The sequence below is a fragment of the Ruditapes philippinarum genome, unplaced genomic scaffold, assembly GCF_026571515.1.
Source record: "Ruditapes philippinarum isolate M1 unplaced genomic scaffold, ASM2657151v2 ctg3982_1_1_1_1, whole genome shotgun sequence".
NCBI classification, from domain to species: domain Eukaryota; kingdom Metazoa; phylum Mollusca; class Bivalvia; order Venerida; family Veneridae; genus Ruditapes; species Ruditapes philippinarum.
The window spans coordinates 19,261-40,551 of record NW_026861093.1 but is presented as its reverse complement, the minus strand read 5'-3'; the positions used below and the strand labels follow the sequence as shown (position 1 = coordinate 40,551).

The following is a 21,291-nucleotide window of genomic DNA, read 5'->3' as shown; positions in this document are numbered from 1 at the left end:
TTGTGTGAGTTAACATACACCCCAATATGTTAAACTAGTATCTAAAACAGGGATTGTTTTATAAAAACATATTTATTAAAGGTACATGATGCAAAAAAGCGTATATTTACTTCATTGATAACAACTATATGTGTTAGGATTAACAAATATATATTTCATTTGTATTTTTTGGTGTTTGGAGCTCAACTCCTAAGTGTCAGTGACTTTAACGTTAAAAAAAAGACCTAAATGATATCGGGCCCACCGCACTGCGTTGTAATCGAATCCACCGCCGTCTGCGTTGTAATCATTTTTTGTCAATTCTTTTATTAAAATGGTAATATCAATTTCCAAAAGTTCCAAAATATGGTTGTTTTTTGTAATTATCATACATATTATGCGATGCCAGTGTATCTAGGGGTAGTTTTGAGTACATATGTAGTGTTATAAACAAAATTAGGCAAAATTGGCGTCCCCTCGTCAAACTGTACAGAAGTGTTTGCATAACTGGTCATGATTTGCACCCCATGCGTGTAATAAGCTGGAAGAGTACATATGTGGGCTCCAGTCTCACTAGGTGTTATCAGTAGAACATAAAAACATAACGTACAAATAAGTCATAAACTTACCGACACCAGCAAAAAACTATCCGACAGCCATGTTTTTCCACCGCTTCTGCGACGAAATCTCCATCGCCGCACCGGTAGACCCACCGCTTCTGCGAAAGCTATGGCCAGTGTGATCATATCAAATACATGTCGGTAGACTATGAAAGAAGTCGCCAGCATGGGCGTTGACCGGTGCAGATTTTTGTATATTAAATCTGAATATTCATAAAACACCTTAACTCATTCCACAATGTGCCCGCGTGCTATTGCATGGACGTTGACCGTTGCGGCACACTATATGAATATTCATAAAAAACGCCTTGAAACTCATTCCGTACGTAGCTCATCGTGACTTACCCTAAGGTCCGATTCCGCTGAAGATTTGCCCGTGCAATAGCTTCGAGAATCTCCTTTAACTAATTTTTTTATGGTTTTATATTATTAATATGATGCTCAAATGAAAATTTACCAATATTGTAAGTTCAAAAAAAGCATTATTTGTAAAGATATTACCGAATTTACATTTATGTAAGTAAAGGGAGGCAATTAGAAATTAATTTTCGATAAAGTCTAAGCCAAATTTTTCAATAAGAAATGAATGCATACATTTTAATGATTACATATAGTGCGAGTATAAGCATTTGCTGTACATATTTTACATATTCTTGGATGTTTGGAAATGGCTTAAGAAGAATAATTATATACATGTATAAAATTTCACTTTTTTCGTGCGTTCGGCGACATTGTTTGCTAATATATAAGTTCTGCGTATTTTGGTGACGTTTATTCCTTCTTCGGGATGTCACCATCATCTTCCAGGTGTTGCGATTTCGTTTTAAAAATTGTCAAAGCAAAAGCTTATATATAGAAGTTTTCCACTACGACAATATAAGATGCTCGTATGGCATGAGCGCAAGCCGACTTGCGGGTCATCAATAGTGAATGATTGTGCCATTTTCGAACGGAAAAAAACATCGAAAGGTAGAAAACTTAAGTACGACAAATCTGTTTGTCTAAAAACACTTTAACGATAACACATGGCGTGTATTGGCCACCATAGTTTTAATGCACAGGTTTTACAGTAGTGCTTAAGCTGGTTTTCACTTATCTTGTCTTTATACCGCTGCAGGTTTATCTTAAACATGAAGGGTCAATGTGTAATATTACCATGTCTGGCCTATTTAATAGTGTATTTACACATATATAGAAACTCCAACCCAGCTGTGTTATCTGTTTATTATACACACTACTGAAATAACATATTTTCGTATAAGTAACCTTGTACGGATACAAACTTTATTCGTAGTGAAAAATGTCGACCCCTATTACAGAGGCAAGTAACAGTATTACAGAAGAGATAGATGTGGCGTCGCCTTCAGGTAAATATACTTTTTTTATGCACAATACGTGTATTTGTAATCAATTTGAAACTGTCATATATGTAATTACACGTAGTTAATGATTAACATGATGGCTGTTAATTGATTGTTATTCTGCTATTCAAATGCATCGTTTAACTACATGTTACTGTATTCAAACTTATTTTAATCCTGTCACAATGATAATGTTGCATGGATAAACTTACGTATAACTTATTATAATATATCATAACTAAATGTAACAAAAATCTTATTGTAATTTATAATTAGGCATGGCATGACTAACTGCATTTCAAAAGAAAAAACTACGGTGTTACGTTAGGGCTATCGCTTTGAATAAAGGAATTTAAAACTCGAAAAAGTCAAAAACGATCTCGAAAACATCAAGGGACGATGGCGAAAACAAGATGACGAAAACTCGACAAAATTCAAGGTCTTCGCGTTTTCGCCTTCATCCCTTTAGTACAGTCCCTGGGGACCTTTTGTGTGCAAGAAAAGGTCCATTTATGAATGTTATACCAATGTTAAGTTAAATGTTTGAAGTTTGCAAAAAAATTTGGTAGACATGTCAAATCATGGTACTTTTTGAGAAATCCAAGATGGCCGCCAAATTATTGAAAAATGGCTAATACGCAATTTATATGATAAAATTAGTTCTTTTTTGTATTTATTTTGGTACAGGTGATGTTAAAACTTCACATCCTATTGGAACAATATGAAAAAGGGTCCTTTTCCATTTTCTTATACATATACTCTTGTTTTCATAGAGAAATTTTGCTAAAAAAGCATGAAAAAGTATCAAAAATCGACATGGGGCTGGCATTTTTTCCTATCAGTCGAGGCATAGTGGTGAAAATGAATATTTTTACCATATATTACAAAGACCTGATCAACAACTTACTAATTGTACCCTTATTTTTATTTTTATTGTGTAAGAATGTGAATTCTGACATTCCTAAAGTGGGTGGGGTACACGAAAATTGAGTCCCAATTTCTAGTGAACTGATATATAACGATTATAAAGACTAAGAATAACCAATAAGATTACATTTTGAAATGTTCTTAAGTCTTTCTTTTTTTAAAGGTAGATTTGCATTCTACCAAGAACATTAATTGGTTCTGTTGCCATGGCAAAATAGTGGTAAAATGAGAGAAACCCGGAAACGTATTCATGAGGCTTTCAGTTTTATATTTTCAATCATGTTGTAGAAGTTAATGTATTGATTATGCATTACAGAATTCAGAGTTGGATACATTTGAAACATAAAAAAATCAAATTTCACTACGCTGGGCCGCCAACTTCACACATCTAATTTCACTTCATTTACTTTCCATGAAAAAACACAAATTTGAATTAAAACATCGGTAACATTTTGCTGAACCGTTACTGTAACAATAAAAATGCTTAAAGTTTTAGAGGCAAAAGATAATATTGAAATCTACTCAGAGTTATATTGAAAAATAAAATTTATGCTTGATGTTTGGCCAGATTTGTTAAAAGAAACTTTTCAACATTCTTCATTTATTGGTCATTTAATAATTATAATAATAATAGATAACAAATGAAGCAGAAAAATCCCAATGATCAAATGTGATAAGAAGGAAGAGACAATATGTCAATATGTTGTGATGAAGAACGTCTTCAAGATAATGTGCCATGGATGCATCTGGAAAACCTAAATGATTGTGTTCTCATCTCAATGCAATACAAGCCCAGCTGATAAATATTTTAACAGTTGGAGAAACATGGATAAAATCACCATTTTGTGTTAGAAATTTGACACTTTCTTCTATTCTAAAAAAAATATAGAGCAGCATAAATTATAAATCCTGTATAGATGTCTTGCTACGCAAAACAAATAGGCCATATTCCACCGTTGCCTCAAAATTCTTTATAAATTATTTTGTGACCTACAGGTCAGACCACCTAATGCTTTGTTATACGGTCAGTATGTCTTAAATCATCATCAACAAACTCCTGGCTGTTCACCACATGACAGCTTGTCTTATTACCAATTTTAATGTTTTTGGCCATTGACTAAAATTAAAATACTTGCGAATGATGACCCTCAGATCACAAGACAGTTATATAAATGATTTAAATCTGTCAGATTTTTTTTATAAAAAGATATCAAAATTCGATTATTTTGTAAACATTTTTATTGCACAAAAAATATTCATTCTGGAAGTCGGAATACAGTCAAAAATGTGAAGTTGTCCTTATAGTTTTAGACAGGTCCTTTGGTCCAGGGCACCTGTTTCTGTTTATTTTTCGAGTTATTTTTTTGTCTCATAGAGTTTTTTAATAATTAGTGAAAGTATCGATTAAAAAAAAATGAATCCATAATCGATTTACAAAAACTGTCACTGATACATCGATATCATTTCTTTCGGCTCTACGGTACCGACTTCCCATTTAAGGTAGTACACCCCTAATGCACTGTCTCCACTTTGAAGAGTATTCAAATAGGCTAAAATCACTGCAAAGTGTATTGTAACTGAGGGGGCGTGGGTTCAAACCCCAGAAGAGGCAATTTTTTTTCTTTCTTTTTTTTTCTTTTTAACATTTTTTATTAATCTCTCAGACCCCCTATGGAAGAAAAAAGTGTTTTATTTTAATTATATAATTATTGTAGGTATTTATTTACTAAATAATGCCAAATTTAATAGCAAATATGATACCAGATATTTTCAAAGTTTAATAAAATAAAAACTAAACTGTAAAAGTATTTTATATTTTGCAAGACCAACCAATATACATTAAAGAAAATTTAGGCAAACTTTGAAAATAGCCCCTCATTTTGGAAAATTTTAGGGATATTTTAAATAAGGCTTTTTATATAGGGAAATGGTCAAATTAGTGTTAAAAGTGGGTGGGGTAGGGTTACATTTTTATACATATTAAAAACATTTCGTTTAAAAACAATAATTTTGCTTGTTTAATTTGTTACCTAAATGTCAATATTTATTTCTTAACAATGAGCAAAAGGGTTACATTTTTCATAATGATGATATTACAGATTATTTAGAGTTTCCTCATGTCTGAAAAAATCCCTTCTAATGGCAAAGTTTTAGTTCATAAAAATGTCCGTAACTCATTAACCACACGGTAAATTTTGTTTAAATTTTGCATACAGGTGACATTTAAGGCATATAACTGTCCTATGTTGTCAAATTTACAATTCCTTATAGTGCCCATTAGGGGTGTACTACCTTAAGGGTATTTGGGGGAAGTAATTTCATGTAAGTTTCATCTGAGACTAATTGTTATCTTTCTGTCCCAAGTTCAATTGCTTGTTTTTAAAGCCCTTTTCAACAGTTTATAGGTTATATAAGGGGTAGTTTCCTGACCATCGTTCCTGGAAAGTTACACAGTAGTCTACTTAACATTTTTTCATGCCTTGTGAGATTGATTTTTTTATTAAGCATAATTTCATGATTGTGAAAATATGTTTACTTAGTATTTTGTTATTATCCTCAGTCTTAATTCAAAGTTGTCATTCATTTGCGTGACATGGTAATTTTACGTTTCTGAACAAAAGAGGTTGTTTATCAGTAAGATTTTTTAATTGAAAGTTTTGCTAATACTTTTGTCCAAAATTATATTTCATTTTATTTTTGCGTTTGTTTGAACGATAGTAGATATGTCATTGCCTCTGTCGGCCCTGTGCCTTAAAAGATCACTGGATACCTGCAGTAAGGAGTAAAAGTCAGGCTTGACCCAGTTTCATAACATTGTGAAAATATTGTTGTTTTTTGTTCATCTTACAGTAACTGATGTAGTGTTTTGTCAAATTGTAGTGGGTTTTTGGTGTGCGTTTGGAATCATGAAGTGTATTTTTAAGTCAAACACATCCACACACACGCACGCACGCACGCACGCACGCACACACACACACACACACACACACACAAAACAACAACAAAATCGCCGTATATTTACTTATTGACGCATAGCGAAATATATTTTAAATATTATTGTTTTTAAACTTTGCATAATGACTGAAAATGAAGTGTCAAATAATAATTTGTATCGGTATATATAATAAAATTTTCAATTAGGGGCCCAACAACTTAAAACAAGTATCAAAATAATTTAGTTAAACCAGCCTAAAAAGTAGAAAATAACGAATGTGAGAAGTTAGCAGTGAACAGTGAGCTAATAAAAAAGGCATTTCAATTTATATAGGGAAGGTAATAATCTGCTGTAATGCTCAGCTGTTTTGGGCATCTAGCAGGGCATTCCTAAATATAGTGTAAAAATGCTCTGCTGCAATACTCAGCTGTCTTGGCAATCTAGCAGAGCATTCCTAGCTTTAGTGAAAAAATGCTCTGCTGGAACGCTCAGCTGGAGATAATGACATTTCTGACTTTTGGGGAACCGCCAGAGTACATTTCTTGGGTCTGCGACTGATTCCTTGAGACTCGCAGACCGCAGACTTTCAGGATGTTTAGTGCCATTGCAGATCATGACTTTTTTACTAAGGACCCCTTAGTCATAAGCAGAGCATTTTTACCCTAAAATGTCATTATCTGCATTAGCACCAAAAATTCCTGAAAGTCTGCAAGTGCCCAATAATCAGTCGCAGACTAACGAAAAAGACTCTGGATGGTCAAAAATGTCATAAATTGTAATTATCTCTATTGGCACCAACAATTCCTGAAAGTCTGTGACTATCCAAGATTAAGTCGCAGACCAAAAAAATGGACCCTGGATGGTCCCTAGAAGCAAAAAATGTCATTATCTGCCTTGACATAAAAAATTCCTGAAAGTCTGTGAGTGTCTCAGAATCAGTCGCAGACCAAAAAAATGGATTCAGAAAGGTCCCAATAAGTCAGAAATATCATTTTCTGCATTGACACCAAAAATCCTGAAAGTCTGCGAGTGACTCAGAATCAGTCGCAGACCAACGAAATAGACTCAGGAGGGTCCTTTTGAAGTAAAAATGTCATTATCTCCCTTGGCACCGAAAATTTCTGAAAGTCTGCGATTGTTACAGAAACATTCGCAGACCAACGAAATGGACTCTGGATGGTCAAAACAATTCACAAATGTCATTATCTGCATTAACACCAAAAATTCCTGAAAGTCTGCGATCGTCCCAGAATCAGTCGGAGACCAAAGAAATAGACACTTGAGGGTCCCGTAGAAGTCAAAAATTATAAGAATCTTACACCGGTTGCCGGTACAGACCGGAATATCTAGCTCGAGAGCCTCGTTACCGCTAAATAGTTACCCGAGAGCTAGATATTCCCGTCTGTACCGACAGCCGGTGTTTGATTCTTTTTCTTGCATATTAAATATCAATTATTTTCGGACAGGTATTACGAAAACTGATATTCTCATTACGCACTTTTTTCTTATAGTAGCGTATGAACATACAAACTTCATTCATAACGGAAAAATGACGTCATACTAACGCGATTCATTCATAAAGGCGCGCGTCAATGACGTCATTTAAAGCACGCGACTTGACTTACATGGGGGCTGTAAGACTAATAATATCTGTCATATGTTGCGGCAAACTCCTCACAGTGATTACCTCCCTTGGCAGAATTGTAATCACTGCCTTCAAAGACGTCACATGATGATGAAAGTCACATGACGTAACGTCGAAATTCAAATGTAAATATCGACCGTTACAAAGAAAATCTAACGTTATTTTTCTCTTTCTGTTTTATTTTTAACTTTCAGTGCCTACGTTCGATATAGTTTATCAAAAAATTATCGAAAGTATACAAAATAACGAAAAATAAATTCAAAAGCTAAAAAATATAAAATATCAAAATATCGTCTCGGTAGAAAATAATCTCATAATTTTTAAAATTATTTCTAAATATTCATATTATTTATTTATTTATTTATTCATAAACATTGTTAAATAAATGAGAGAAAACTTATCTGATAGATAAAAGCTGTAGATAAAACAATTTTTGAAAAAATATAGTATATCAGAAATTCTGATATATCGGGACCTTGGTGGCAGAGATCTACGCCGAAGAATTAAGGGGAGATCACTGTGTGGAGATTGATGTTGCGGTTCGGCAAACTCCTCACACTGATTACCTCCCTTGGCAGAATTGTAATCACTGCCTTCACAGACGTCACATGATGATGAAAGTCACATGACGTAACGTCGAAATTCAAATGTAAATATCGACCGTTACATAGAAAAATCTAACGTCATTTTTCTCTTTCTGTTTTATTTTTAACTTTTTGTACCTATGTCCGTTATATTTTAACAAAAAATTATCAAAAGTACACAAAATAATGAAAAATAAATTAAAAAGCTAAAAAATATAAATATCCAAATTTGGATATTTCAATGTTTGTGATGGCAGAGATCTCTGTACTGATAAGGGGAGATCACTGCGTAGGAGATTGGCGGTTCGGACCGGAATATCCGTCCCGAGGGGACCCGCCCATTGGGCGGTAACGAGGCTTGCCGAGGGACGGATATTCCGATCCGAACCGCAAACATATGAAAGATATTTTTCTTGCATATTCTGCCATATTATTTCATATTTAAAATGGTTTACTCAATATGATATATGTTCATGGAAATTAAAGTCATTTCATCCATAACTATTTTCTTACATTAGCGTATGAACTTACAACTTAAATAACAACGGCGAAATGACGTCATCCTAAGACATATTTCCCTTCTAAAACGACGTCATTTTAACGCGGTTCATTCATTAATGGCGCTAAAATGACGTTGTTGTTTGGCACGCGACTCATCTGGCACCCCCATGCCAGATGAAATTTCCGGCATGGGTAAAACTCACGGAAACGCCAGTCTGCTATGCAAGAAAGAGTTTTCTAGCACCCGTGTAAACGGTAGATAATCCTGTCTGATAGGCAGGAAGTCATTATGGCAATGGCACTAAATATTTCAGAAAGTCTATGAGTGCCAAATAATCAGTTGCAGACCAACGAAATTTATACTTTATTTAAGAATGCCCTGCTAGTTTGCCTAGACAGCTCAGCATTCCGGCAGAACTGTTATACACTAATTTTCAGAATGCTTTGCTGGATTGCCTAGCCAGCTGAGCATTTTTAACACTATATTTAGGAATGCCCTGCTAGATTTCTTAGCTAGCTGAGCATACCAGCAGAGCATTTTTCGCACGATATTTTGGAACGCTCTGCTAGATTGCTTAGCCAGCTGAGCTTGCCAGCAGAACATTTTTACACTAATTTTCAGAATGCTTTGCTGGATTGCCTAGCCAGCTGAGCATTTTTAACACTATATTTAGGAATGCCCTGCTAGATTGCTTAGCTAGCTGAGCATACCAGCAGAGCATTTTTCGCACTATATTTTGGAACGCTCTGCTAGATTGCTTAGCCAGCTGAGCTTGCCAGCAGAACATTTTTACACTATATTTAGGAATGCTCTGCTGGATTGCCTAGCCAGCTGAGCATTTTTAACACTATATTTAGGAATGCCCTTCTAGATTGCCTAGCCAGCTGAGCAATTCAGCAGAGCATTTTTACACTATATTTTGGAATGTCCCGCTAGATTGCTTAGCCAGCTGAGCATAACAGCTAAGCATTTTTACACTATATTTAGGAATGCCCTGCTAGATTGCCTAGCCAGCTGAGCATACCAGCAGATCATGTTTACACTATATTTTGGAATGCCCCGCTAGATTGCTTAGCCAGCTGAGCATAACAGCAGAGCATTTTTACACTATATTTTTGAACGCCCCGCTAGATTGCTTAGCCAGTTGAGCATAACAGCAGAGCATTTTTACACTATATTTTTGAATGCCCCGCTAGATTGCTTAGCCAGCTGAGTATAACAGCAGAGTATTTTTTACACTATATTTAGGAATGCCCTGCTAGATTGCCTAGCCAGCTGAGCATACCAGCAGAACATTTTTATACTATATTTAGTAATGGCCTGCTAGATTGCTTACCCAGCTGAGCATACCAGCAAAGCATTTCTACACTTTATTTTGGAATGCTCTGCTAGATTGCTTACCCAGCTGAGCATAACAGCAGATCATTGATTTCCCTATATAAATCGTAATGCCTTTTTGCTTAGCTCACTGTTAACTGCTAACTTCTCACATACGAAAATAACTAGTGTTAAAATGTATTTACATAATACTATGTATTTATTATTGTATGTCATTTCTTGTGATATTACCTCAACAACAACATACACAATGCATGTAATGGTTATAAATTGTATCATCTTGTTTCTAAATATATAAGTCATGATATACATAATAATAGCGAAGAAAATAATATGTGTTGGCAAGGCTGAATTAAATTCCGGCATTATGCATTGCTGCTAAATTCTTATCACACCATTGTCTCCTCTTTCGTTTCTCAGCGTCACTATTATGTCAAATAGCTCTTTCATCACATTTTTGTTGTCTTCCTTTATATAAAAGGTAAAATTAGATAAACATTTTATTAAACGAAATGTTTAAAAAACATAGTTATGTTATAATGGACATGGGTCATATACATGTATCGCATGTCAATTTTATATGTCTTATTTTTCGAACATGCCTTTTCCTGTAAAAGACAACTATTTTAATTCTGAAATAATAGACTGCTGTTGCGATTAAATCCCCGAAAACTCCATTATTTGTAGTGCTTCAGACTCAGGCATTATAAACAAGACATATATAACTTATAATATAAGAGAAAAAAAACACACTATAATATGAAATAAAGCACATTATTTAATTTTACCCATGAAATATGGTGCTATATCAGTCAAATATATTTCATATTTTTTTTAATTAAATATGAAATATAAATATGAAAGTGGGCGGAGTCAAAACTCATATTTATTTTAAGGGACTTCTTTCGCCATTTTGTTTGAAAAAATCTGATAAATACAAAACAACTTTTTGTTGAATTTTGTTTTGAAAACTATCTAGAATGATAGAACATGATCTAACTAAGAAAATAAATCCGAACACCAATATCTTTAATTCAGTCCTTTACCACACCGTATTACCGGCGGCAGTGATGGCAGATCACTGCAGTGATGGCAGATATCTGAAAATTACCGATCGATACAGGTAGGTTATAAATTTGGTTGGTTTAATTATACTACACAAATACGGCCCATTTCATTGCTATAAAACTATTGTCCATTGAATGGAGATACTGTAAGGTAATTTTGGACTCGTTTTTTCCTGTTTTAAGACTATTTTGAGCAGGTTAAAAGTGACAGCCTCGGAAAAATCCGTGAAAATGTCTGTTTTCTGTTCAAAATATCTCAAGTTTAAAGTAAATGGCAGGATTTCCTGTTATCAACATAGACGTTCATCCATTGGGGTCACGCAAGCCAAATATCTACCCCGTGAGTCTTTTCTTGAAAGTTTTACAGACGCTCAATCTTGTCCGGTCGAAGAAAAAATGCTGCCGTTGTAGGCAGATACATATTATAAATGCTGCCGTCGATGGCAGAAATACCATGAAAGTGGCTAACATTCTGACAGAAAATCAAGTTCAATCTTTTATCAATTCCTCTTTTCTTTGCGTCCTTTTAGTCGAAATTGAGACGTAAAACTATCATTTCTAATATTTTCTTCTCAAGATAGAAAAGTTATTAATGCGGTATGTGCATCGAAAAAAAGCTTTTTAGCAACATGCAGTTACAATACAAAAAATGATGATTTAGTACGACAAAATTGCACTATTAATAGAGAAATGAACATGAAAAACTTCATTTTTCTATATTCATGCATGTGTGCTTGATCTGTTGTGTCTGTCAGTTACATGCATACAATACTATATGCATCTTAAGTTTAGCAGCGCACTCCCTTTTTAAGACATAACGCCAATTGCATATTACAGCAAGTAACTTCTGTAAGTGGATATTCATTTGCTAGCATATGACATTATTTTCTCGAGGTAATAATGTTCATCGCTTTATGACAAATAAAGGCTGAAATTTACTTAATCGCCGCAGATTATAAGTTATTAAATTGATGTAATAAAGGGGCGACTATTAACCTCGCAACTGGCATCAGTGTATCATAAAACAATGTATGTTAATGTAAAATGGAAAGATAATATTATTGACAGTTCAAATATTTTCCTATATTGTCAAGTTCTTGAAAAACACGACAACGTGGATTCATTTCTTTAAATTTTAATGTTTGTAATAGCGTTGTAGTTTGCCTTTGAATTACATTTACTATGCTAAAGTTCTAACATCACGTGCTCCCATTTAACTATACATTTTTTCATTCATTTTAGTTGTATCCATGACAACTTATAAAGATAAACCTTGCAATGATTCATATCACAAGATGAAAATAAATCCTGTATGTATAGGAAAAAAAACTAGAATATTTGGTTTGTTATATACTTTTTGACCTTTCAATTCATAAGACTTCCCCTTTAATTTTGTATATTGCCTGAATTGAGAATGAAAGTAGTCCGGCATGACACCATTCAAAATACGGAAAATATGTTTCGCTGCAGTGAAAAATAAATCTACATTGAGGCAATGGCTCCAATACTGTGTACATCTTGTGCATTCAAATGTTTCCTCGCTGGAATGTTTTCTTAGATGTCTTTTCAGTAAGACTTTGGTCTTGTAACCTCTGCCACAAATGTCACAGTCAAATATCTCACTATAAACAGTCTCCTTTAAAGATTCATCAAGAAACGAGCCATCTAATGGAGCCATTGCCTCGTCTTAATCATCGAAAGGTTCATCTTTATAAGTTGTCATGGTTACAACTAAAATGAATGAAAAAAATATATAGTTAAATGAGAGCACGTGATGTTAGAACTGTTGTTAATAGTTTAGCATAGTAAATGTAATTCAAAGGCAAACTACAACGCTATTACAAACATGAAAATTTAAAGAAATGAATCCACGTTGTCGTGTTTTTCAAGAACTTGATAATATAGGAAAATATTTGAACTGTCAATAATATTATCTTTCCATTTTACGTTAACATACATTGTTTTATGATAAACTGATGCCAGTTGCGAGGTTAATAGTCTCCCCTTTATTACATCAATTTAATAACTTATATTCTGCGCCGATTAAGTAAATTTCAGCCTTTATTTGTCATAAAGCGATGAACATTATTACCTCGAGAAAATAATGTCATATGCTAGCAAATGAATATCCACTTACAGAAGTTACTTGCTGTAATATGCAATTGGCGTTATGTCTTAAAAAGGGAGTGCAATGCAAAACTTAAGATACATATAGTATTGTATGCATGTAACTGACAGACACAACAGATCAAGCACACATGCATGAATATAGAAAAATGAAGTTTTTCATGTTCATTTCTCTATTTATAGTTCAATTTTGTCGTACTAAATCATCACTTTTTGTATTGTAACTGCATGTTGCTAAAAAGCTTTTTTCGATGCACATACCGCATTAATAACTCGTCTATCTTGAGAAAATATTAGAAATGATAGTTTTACGTCTCAATTCCGACTAAAAGGACGCAAAGAAAAGAGGAATTGATAAAAGATTGAACTTGATTTTCTGTCAGAATGTAAGCCACTTTCATGGTATTTCTGCCATCGACGGCAGCATTTATAATATGTATCTGCCTACAACGGCAGCATTTTTCTTCAACCGGACAAGATTGAGCGTCTGTAAAACTTTCAAGAAAAGACTCACGGGGTAGATATTTGGCTTGCGTGACCCCAATGGATGAACGTCTATGTTGATAACAGGAAATCCTGCCATTTACTTTAAACTTGAGATATTTTGAACAGAAAACAGACATTTTCACGGATTTTTCCGAGGCTGTCACTTTTAACCTGCTCAAAATAGTCTTAAAACAGGAAAAAACGAGTCCAAAATTACCTTACAGTATCTCCATTCAATGGACAATAGTTTTATAGCAATGAAATGGGCCGTATTTGTGTAATATAATTAAACCAACCAAATTTATAACCTACCTGTATCGATCGGTAATTTTCAGATATCTGCCATCACTGCAGTGATCTGCCATCACTGCCGCCGGTAATACGGTGTGTTTACGCACATACAGACTGACGTTTAAAGAGTTGTTTACGTGACGTCACAATGTAGCGCTAAATATCGCGTGCTAAACAATACAATAATTATATTACTGCGTGCTGTACAATTGCAGTTGTGTAGCAAGCAATGGTGTTCGTAACCACTTTTCTTTGATAATGAAATTAAATAAAAAGGTTATTTTTTCGTTTTTCGTGAAATATGGTACATGTATATATTTTCACCCAACATGATAAAATGCCACACATTTTCACTCGCCGTCCCGGCTCGTGAAAATATGTGGCATTTTATCATGTTTCGTGAAAATATATTCCATATTTCACTCTAACAAAAAATATCCTCTTAGTACAGTAATAGATATATCAGCATTATATAGACCTCTTTTGTGACGCGATCCATTGCTATGAAAACTGACCGGAAGTAGGATTTTCTCGCGCATGCGCAATCTGCGTAGGGCAAAAAGAGCATCGTCCTACATAGAAATGTAATAGAAATTCATAGACAATTCCTGGTTAGTTTAAGTAAAAATTAGAAAATCATATAAAAAAGCTTTTAATAGAAACAAAAGAGATACCTTTATAGCTTTGTGGCCAAGATTGTCATAAAAAGGCATGGAGAAGACGATCACGAACCTGACATTGAGATAATTGTTGTAAAAATGTGGAAATATATATATTGGCAAATAAAGAAGTCAATTTAGTTGTTGTTGAAATCGTCCATTTAAAAGCTAGAGAAATTTTATAATAAAAAAACCATATAAAATCGAGGTTAATTATCATTCTGAAAATAAGTCGGAACACATGGTAATGCATTTTTAGTTTTCAGTTTACCTAATTTTATCCTTTATCCGATTTGACTGTGATGCCAAACAGAAATTTTTTTAAGTCACATAAATATATTTAAATAATTTTTCAAACTCTTGAGAAGTTAAGATGGGTGGTGAAATAACACACATTTTATCCGGTTCCTCGTAACACATGAAAATGCACGTCACGTACACTATTTGTCACTTCACAAAATCAATAAACATTGATGAGATTGGTATAAATAAAAGTAACTTAAATTACGATTTTCATAATTTTAAGTGATTAACTATGTCATGGTACTATAACGTCCCGGTTGAATGATATTGTAAACTAGCTGGCAAATAAAAATTAAGCGGTCACTCGATCACGTGTCAATTCGTTTGACAGTTACTGCCTTGCCAATCCTCTTTCATAGGAATACCAATTGTGAAATACTATGTAATTCATCGGTAATAAAATTTATCTTTAACACCCTGCTGTTTTAGGTTAAATTACTGATGAAAAAGTCATTTAATGATACCTTGAACAGAATACTTTTGGTCATTGAATTATTAGTCACGCTAATTGTATATCTATTATAAATAATAATTCACGTTTTAAGTATTAACCGTTTTGATTCATCCCAAATTTTCTGTTTTCTGGGTGTCATAACTTCTAATCACGTCTTTTTTAAAGCCTTCAACTACGCTAAATGTAGTATATCGTTATTGCGCTTTTGCCCTACGCAGAATGCGCATGCGCAAAATGCAACATCGGTTGCTATGGAAAAATCGTACTGTAAAAAGGTCTATAAATGTTAAAACCACGAATATTCTCAATGTTGACGGTATGTTCTCGAATTTGTTATATCGTATCCATTACAAAAAAATAAAAAGCTAAATTTTTCGAATGGCCAAAATGGGTTTTCTTGCTATGGTTCCCTAAAACTGGTTTTAAAAAAATGACGGGTTTTGTTTTTAAAAATGAATTTTTTATCGTCAATTTGTTTTTGTAAAACTTCAAAATAAAAACCCCTGGAAAAATTTCGAAAACAGGGGAAAAAAAATTCACTTTCCTTTCATTATAAATGTCAAGGACTCCATTTTTGTACTCAAAAATGTGTAATAACATCATATTTTTTATCTCTCAAATCTACGGTGTCCTATTTCGTCCACAATATTTCGCTAGAAACACGCGATAATTATCGCACCAAAAGGGCGAAATTAAGTACTAAATTTCGCATGTCTTAAATAATTTCGCTAGTCCCTCACGTGATAATTATCGCCCTTTCTATAGACAAGGGACTCTTAAACTAACGAAATTTCACATTTTCGCCTCGATAATGCGTGAGAGAATCATTTCAAGACTTTTCATAATTTCCGAGTCTCTGTTATAAATAAGGCTGTTTAAAATGTAATAAAACAACATTGTATTCTCTTTAAGGCGAAGCTACTGAATTCAGTGAAATGTTGACAGCTCTTGAAACGCTGGAAAAAAGTGTGACCCATCGAAGCATTAATGACAACAAAATTACATGAAAATTTCAGACTCCGTTTCATTGAGTCTGTACATGAGGTATAATGAAAAAGTGCCACCAATCATTTATAATTACATATTCTATAATGACACATTTTCAATTACAAAAATAATACAATTGAATGTACTTTGAATAAGTTGGAATAAGACAACTGCTATCAGTAATTTAAAACAAAGACTTTTGTGAATGCTACTGGATAAGTTTATTCATCAGTTTTGTTTTGCAATTCTTTTAATTCTTGTACAAACTGTCCATACATTTATTTTTAAACGTTGGCTCCAAGCATGTTTCATTAGATAAAAGTAATAGCAATACAAAGTCCATTTTCAGAGTCAATAATCTTCCGCTTTCTAACAATTTGAGCACCTCAGTACGTATAGGTCCGTAGTATCTGAATGTTGTGTAACCAACCCCTCTGCAGGTGTAGTGCTATATAGGTAGCACACTTGAAACATTAGGTTACTAGAATATGCAACACAACGACCGGACAAATAGGTTAAGCATCTATATCGACACTTTTCAACTGTGTCAGTAGGAGAGAACTCTTTCATAAACGCAATTGGCAATGTATTCGAGATTACTTCATCTTGATCCTCTATGTAACAGCCTAGAAGAGAAGTATTATATCTTGAAACGAATTTCAGTTTCGTACAAAATAATAGTGAATGAAAATTATATTCCTTATAATGTAAAAATTAACATTTTTTTCTCATTGTGTATATTAAACATATTAAATATTAAAGGTATGCTGTAATAAAAAAGACAAAATGGGTTGACCTATGTATTATGTATAATGTACTCTATTATATCATAACTTAACATGTTTTATAGAAATATTTTCAGAATAATTACATACATTTAGAAGGATAGACACGCGCAATACTCTTATGTTCTAGATAAGTAAACTGTAAGTCTTGTGAAAATAATTGAGCCGCGTCACGACAAAACCAACATAATGGGTTTGCGACCAGCATGGATCCAGACCAGCCTGCGCTTCCGCGCAGTCTGATTAGGATCCATGCTGATCGCTATCAGTTTCTCTACTTGTAATAGGGTTTGTAAGCGAACAGCATGGATCCTGATCAGACTGCGCGGATGCGCAGGCTGGTCTGGACTGGATCCATGCTGGTCGCAAACCCATTATGTTGGTTTTGTCGTGACGCGGCTCAAATAACTAAAACGTAAACAAGAGAGTAATTCAACTTCTGTTTACTTTTGTAGTTGACCGCTAGACATTGTTTTACACAAAGTGTTAAAATAAAGAGTAATAAAGGATCCCTAAAGAACGCACAAACGACATAATATGTAATAGAAAATGTTGCAGACTAAGTGTTTTGTGCCTGTTCATAAACGGTAACGGAACATGCAAGTTACCGTTCACACCCACATCGGCTGAGACATTATTTAGCATTTAAAAACAGCTCACCATTTCCAGGTTGTTCACACTCTGAAGCTGTCTGAAAACAGTTATTGTTTGCCTTGCATGTTTGTGGTACTAAGGCTTTTTTTTTGAAAAATGAAAAGAATACAAATAATTAGAACATAAAGTTGATAGCATAGTGGAAATGACACAGTTTTCAGATATCAAATACATGTATATACGCATATACAAAATTTGTCAAAAACGTTTTAAAAGACATATGAAACACTTAATAATTGTATAATTATCGTAAAAATTAGTCAGGATTTTACTTTGAACGTGATATTCTATGCATCTGAGCATCTGAGTAGCTTCAATTTTTCATTTATTCATTTTTTCAATTGATAATTGTTGATAGATATTACAGATTGATTGCATTAGTTATCTTTCAATATGAAGAAATTATATGAATGTTTCTTCATATTATAAATATGCATTTTCTTTACTAATTTATATTGTACATTTAGATCTTGTATTATATAAACTGTATATATGATCTTTTGTACGAAACTTTAATAAGTGTGTTATATATTCAATATTATGTTAATGCTCCTTCAGTTATGGAGGAAATAAAGAATAAAGTTTGATTATAAAATGCTCACGTTACAGTAAATGATAGATATTCTATGTCCATCGTGTAAATAAACAAATTTAGAATTAAAGTTTTCCTTATCTGTCAGAAAACATTTTGTTATTTGATATTCAAACTCTTAATAACATGTAGCTGTAGTATTATGTGAATTCAAAGATACCTGTTTCACAATTCCTTCCAGAGAATCCTTCTGGACATATGCAGGTATAATTGTTGACTCCGTCAATACATGTACCGTCATTAAGACAGGAATTGTTTAGTTGTAACAGTCATTTTATTATCTTGAAGAATGAAAATTAAAAATCAAATCTTTTTAAATATATATACATGCGAAGAAACTTCAATTTTAAAAACTGAACCTAGGCTTAAACACATCTTAATCGCCTTGCTTAAGGTTAATTGCTTAAGTGTTTTTGCAGCCATTTATATATTATAAAAAAGTTTATTTTTCCCTAAGTTAGTAACTTGTTCATCATCTTTCCTCAAATTGAAATTATTGTAACTTTAAACAACTTAAATGAATTAAATTTTACTTCTGCCTTCACATGAGTGATTTTGTCCAGTTCTGATGCTTTTGATATATTTCGTAAAAAATAATCAAGAGTTCAATTTGAACGTGATTATTATATGCATCTAAGTAGCTTTTAAAATATTCATTTATTCATTTTTCCAATTGTTGACAATTGTTGATAGATATCACAAATTCATTGCATTATTTAACTTTCAATATGAGTTAATATATGAATATTTGTACATATTATTAATATGCCTTTTCTTTACTCATTTATATTGTACATTTAGATCTTGTATTTATATTAATTATTATTATAGTATATAATAATTTGATCTTTTGTGCGAACTTTAAATAAGCATTTTATTGATATTCAATGTTATGTTAATGCTCTTCAGCTATGAAGGAAATATTCATTAATGATCGATTATAAAATGTACTACTAACTTGTTTCGCAACAAGCACCTGTATACCCAAAGTCTCCACAGTCGCAGTTTATACCACTTAATTTGCTTTTCATATAACACTGTGTCTTTTCCCGACAGCAACCTGTTTAGAAAAAAAAAGAATTTCAAAGAACGCAAAAAGAAAAAAAATGGGTCTTATGTATTCTAACAAATGTATATCATATACATGTATATTATTCTGATATATAGTATTTCAGTCGTACATGAAGGTCGATCATTAAAGTAAAGGTATACATATATTTATTGAGCTTAAAACTAAACTGTAGGCACTATGGTCATCTCTGCGGAAAAAACTACAACAATAAAGGATGCCTATCAATCCAAACCTTAAAGATCCTGTAACACATTTTTTCATGGTTTTATTTCGTGAATATGATGCTAAAATTAAGATTTGTTAATATTGTAAGTTCCAATAAGCATTATGTATCAAGATATTACCGAATTTAAACGTTCATGTAAATAAAGGGAGGTAATTATAAATTTATTTTCTATAAATTCTAAGTCAAATTTTCCAATAAGAAATGAATGCATATAATTTATCGATTAAATATCATGTGCACAAGTATTTGCAGTACACATTTTACATATTCTTCGATGTTTTATTTGCATAATTATATACATATTTAATTTTTTGCAAATGTGGTATACAAACAGTAACAATTTCAATCAAACAAAACATACAGGATCTTAAAAAAGGCAAACTGAAATTCAAATTTAAATTGATAGCACATTTCGTTCCAGTATAATAAGGCGGTGCCCATTAGATTTGTTTCGGACGCAGAAAAAATTACTCTTTCAAGAAACGACGCTTTATTTTCATTTTTTTACATAGATTATGTATCATTTTTTCAAAAATATATCTTGTTCTTATTTTAATTTTTATTTAATAATTCGATATCAATGTACTTACAGTGGGTAACATTTCATCTGTGCTTTTGCACTCGCTTTGCCATAGCCTGGCCGAAGACATGCGTAGCCGTCTGGACAGCTGTTTTAAAAAATTCACGCAAATTTTCGAATAAATAACAGGTTCTTAAAAACTTTTCATGACTTGCAACAATCTTTTACTATATTGCACTTATCTTGATTTACAGTTTACCTTGATAGAAATGAATTGAAAATAAACTAGATAAAGAAAATTATGCATTGAATATGTGAGCATTTATAATAAGTACCTGTAAATCAGTTTCACAATTGTGTAGGTATGGACCACTACAATCAGCATTCTGAATGATCGTTATCACCAAAACAATCTGAAATCATTTTATTACACTAAAATAGCTTCATTAGGTAACCATTGCTCATATTTGCAACAATAACATATATGTGATATGTTTTCAATTCAATTTTAATTTCAATATTTTCTTATCAGTTTTCACGAGGAAAACAATATTCGTATTAAGGCAATACAAAGCAGGAAAACCCGTGGGGCAATCTCCCTTTTTGTCAAAAATGTTTATACCATTGTATTGTTACTTCTTTACATGTATGTTTCTTTTAGATTTTTCACAACTAAAATATCTTAAAATCAAGGAAATTAATAATATTGCTTACACTGATAAGTATGGAAAATTTGGTCTGCCTCAATCAGGTGGATATCTAATCCACAATATAACATGTATACTTTTAATTTATTACATCTATAATTCGTACAATTTATTAGCCAACTTAACAACAGTCGACAGTTAAAAACTATTTTGTCCGATACAATTATCCGAAACAGTGACTCGGAAAACATGCATCTTTAAAAAGAATAAACTGAACTATTGTTTAGAATGAAAAAATAATTAAATAAAGGAGTAAATAGACAGAAGTGTATTTTCTAGATGAAAATAAACAGAAATTAGAACTCAGCGAGTTATGAAAAAATATAGCATGCCACTTAGGCATTTTTTCACTGCTCTAACAAAAGTACATGTACCTTTAATTTTAGTAGCATTTGAACTGATTGTAACAATGTAACATATGGGATTAATAAAACTGTTATATTATCAAAAAATATAAAAAAATGGAAAGT

General features: G+C 32.7%; 1 long non-coding RNA gene across 1 annotated transcript in view; it reads left to right on the top strand.

Annotated features, from left to right (window-relative positions):
- The first annotated feature begins 1,677 nt into the window (after positions 1–1,677).
- The window catches only part of LOC132714508 (uncharacterized), a 37,149-nt gene continuing 17,535 nt past the window's right edge, over positions 1,678–21,291 (top strand). Inside the window, exon 1 of the long non-coding RNA XR_009623563.1 lies at positions 1,678–1,966. This is a non-coding gene — a long non-coding RNA (uncharacterized LOC132714508). The remainder of the gene's footprint in view (positions 1,967–21,291) is intronic.